General features: G+C 34.6%; 1 non-coding gene across 1 annotated transcript; it reads right to left on the bottom strand.

Annotated features, from left to right (window-relative positions):
- Positions 1-2,925: 2,925 nt before the first annotated feature.
- LOC131180464 (small nucleolar RNA R71) lies at positions 2,926-3,032 on the bottom strand. Its single transcript, XR_009149234.1, has one exon. It is a non-coding gene; the product is annotated as a small nucleolar RNA R71 (small nucleolar RNA).
- Between the last annotated feature and the right edge of the window lie 391 nt (positions 3,033-3,423).

Here is a 3,423-nt window from a genome sequence, read left to right as displayed (position 1 = left end):
TATCTATATTCGGTAGCCTAAATAGTTAGAATTGTTATGTAACTTGGTACTTGCTAACTAAATTCCTTGTGGGAACGATACTTCATTCACTACTTTATTACTTGTTAGTGATCCGTACACTTGCGGGGTTGAAAAACCAGCAAACAAGTTTTTGGCACGGTTGCCGGGGAATTTATTTTTAACAATATTAGGCGATAGGCACTTTAGCTGATTTAGGCATTCATTATTATTATTTAAATTTACTTAATTAATTTTTTTATTTTCTCTCAGGTATTTGGTTTGGTGCATGACCAGAACAAAGCCAGAGGAGGAAGTTTTTGAAAGAGTGGAAGCGTGGATTAAAGGGCATTAGAACCTTGAATTTCAAAAATTATTTCTAGGGTTACATGCACCATACCAAGTGTCTTATGATCCTAATCATTTTCCAATGCCCAATTGCATACCAAAACACATTTTAGCATGCATTAAAATTTCATTTGCCATTATAAATTGTGAATTAACACTTAATTCAATTAAACCCTAACTAAAAGAGGGATTTGTAGGTATTAACCTCTTGATGCACAATTGATGCAATTTCAACTCTTAGGATGTTCTTAGGACCCTAAATGTTGTCCCTCTAGTTTGTCCACCACAAGCACACACCAAAGTTGCAATGGCAGCCCCTAGATTGGTTTCTCAAGCCTTGTCAACCAATTTTGAGATGGGGTTTATGCTTTGTGAAGGTTGTATGAATGTATTGGGAGTTAGAAACACTTTCTAATAATTTTAATTCAAGAAGAAATCAAAGTTTTTCCTTTGAATCAATTGAGAAATTAAAGAGGAGAGGGAGACGCTATGTTGCCATCCAACTTGAGAGAAAAGAGAGAGAAGTGATTTTTTCTTTATTACTTTTCTTTATATACTTAGGTCAAACCCTCATTAACTCCTTTATCACATGTCATCACAAGATCCCATCTTGTTATTGTTTGATTTAATCCTATGAAGCCAAGTGTCAAGCTCCATTTAAATCATAACAATAGTCTTCTATCATAGGAAGACAAGTGGCAAGATCATATGGTGCCATGTGTCACCATCTCATGGTGCCACATGTCACCATGTGAAAAGACCAATTTGCCCTTACTTTTTAATTTGAGTTCTCAACCCAAAATTATAATTTCTCCTCTTTAAATCAATTTATATCAAATATAAATTAATTAATTAATTAATCTCCATTAATTAATTTCTCATAATTAAATTCATATTTAATCAAATTAAATATAAATTTAATTTATACTATACATCCAATAATCTAGATTTGATTTCAAGTCATGCTAGGGACTTTACAATCTTATTGCAAACCAAACCTCTTTAATTAATTAATTAAACTCTTTAATTAATCAATTAAATTACATTTTAAATGATGATTAGCTTGTGTAGATGTGTGACATACTAGGCTCATTACTTATTGGCAATGAGAAATTATATTAACTCTTAATATCATTAGAACTCTTTCTAACCATAAATGATTTCTCTAAATCATTTCAAGCATCTCATAGACCATGGTTGACACCTAGCATAGTATGCCATGGCCACCTAATCAGCAATAAGGAATACCTTAAATTAACCTTTAATTATATGTTACCATGCACTAGAATCTCTTCATTATAAAATCTCAATTCGAGCTGGAGTCATGGTTAATGTCAAACCCCATTTGCTATGAACATTATGTTCTGTTTTAATTCCAGTTCTTGATTAATTAGATTTTCTTGTCAGAAACTCTTTTCTGACTAAATCCATCTGTCCTAGCTAGGAACTTGAAACATTAAGAATAATTAAATGAATATAGGATTTTATCCCTATTTACTTAGGGTAACAGATTCCATCTTGATCAACACCTATCTCCATATATAACTAGTAGGAGCCAACACATGCCCATATACCCATACACAGTACAAGTATGAAAGCAGTATCAAACTCAAACCACCTATATACAAGATAACTGTGTTATCTCAGGTCTAAAGATTATATGCACTGATATGATATATGACAATGCATTGACAAGAGTAAACTCTATGTGCTTGTTGTATGCATCACTAGTTCGGCCTACTTATCGTGTATAAGTGCCTATCATGTTTGTAATGTGGCATGAGACTCACCATTCCAACTTATTAATATCTTATATTAATACTTTGGGAACAAACATGATTACAATCTTTATGGATAAGTCATATCCTTTGTGAAGCATCCTCGATTGTAAACTGGTTTATGATACTTTGTGCTAGAAATACTGTCACTCATATTCTTAACAACTTAAGAATAGAATTTCTAACAAAATATCAATAGACCTTTTCAATTACACATAAATAGTTTATGGAAATAAAAAAGTTAAAATGCCTTTTTATTAATAAAATTATATACAAGATACATACAAAATGATATGCTCTAGGGCATACTACTAATAGTTTTGGACTTGGATCCTGAGATAGATAGAACTCTAAGAGCCATCAGGAGGGAAAGGAGACACCAAGAACAAGATCAAGGAAATCCAGAAACTCCAATCATGGCCGACAACAACAATAGGCCAAGACTCTTGAGGGACTACGGAGCTCCACTATACAAGGATTCTAGTCCAGTGTTACAAGACCCGCAGTGAAAGCCAATAATTTTAAATTAAAACTAGCATGGCTCCAGATGATTCAACAAACCCAGTTTGGGGGTTCACCAATAAAAGATCCACATTACCACCTCCAGTGCTTTCTTGCCCTATGTGACACATTCAAAATGAATGGAGTCTCTGATCAAGCTATAAGACTCAAAGCAATTCCATTCTCCCTTCGAGATAGAGCAAGGAAGTGGTTACTTTCTCAACCAGCTGAAATATTCACCACTTGGGAAGATCTCTCACAAGATTTTCTAGCAAGGTATTTCCCACTTGCAAAGACTGCAAAGTTGAGAGTTGAACTCAACACCTTCAGACAAAGGGAAGGTGAATCACTTTATGAAACATGGGAGAGGTATAAAGACCTACAAAGGGAATGTCCACACCATGACATAGAGGATTGGCTCCTAGTTCAAAATTTCTATAATGGGCTATTGCCCTTTATAAGGAGCACAGTAGATTCAGCTGTAGAAGGTGACCTAATGGAGAAAATGGTAACACAAGCACTTGAACTTCTAGAAAGGGTCACGTATCACAACTACAAGTGGTCAAATGAAAGGGGAAATACAAGGAGGACAGCAGGGATCCTGGAAGTGGATGCCCTAAGTATGATAAATGCTCACTTTGAATAGCTCACGAAAAGGCTTCACAGAATGTAAGCCAACGCTATTGGAACAAGCAACCAACACTGTGACAGCTATGGAGGAAGATATATGACTTCGGAATGTAACAACTTCAATAAATCCTCCACAGAACAGATGAACTATGTGAATAATGGTGGAAAC

Source organism: Hevea brasiliensis, chromosome 5 (assembly GCF_030052815.1).
Source record: "Hevea brasiliensis isolate MT/VB/25A 57/8 chromosome 5, ASM3005281v1, whole genome shotgun sequence".
NCBI lineage: Eukaryota > Viridiplantae > Streptophyta > Magnoliopsida > Malpighiales > Euphorbiaceae > Hevea > Hevea brasiliensis.
Note: the sequence above shows the minus strand (reverse complement) of the source record. Positions and strands in the feature narration are given on the sequence as shown.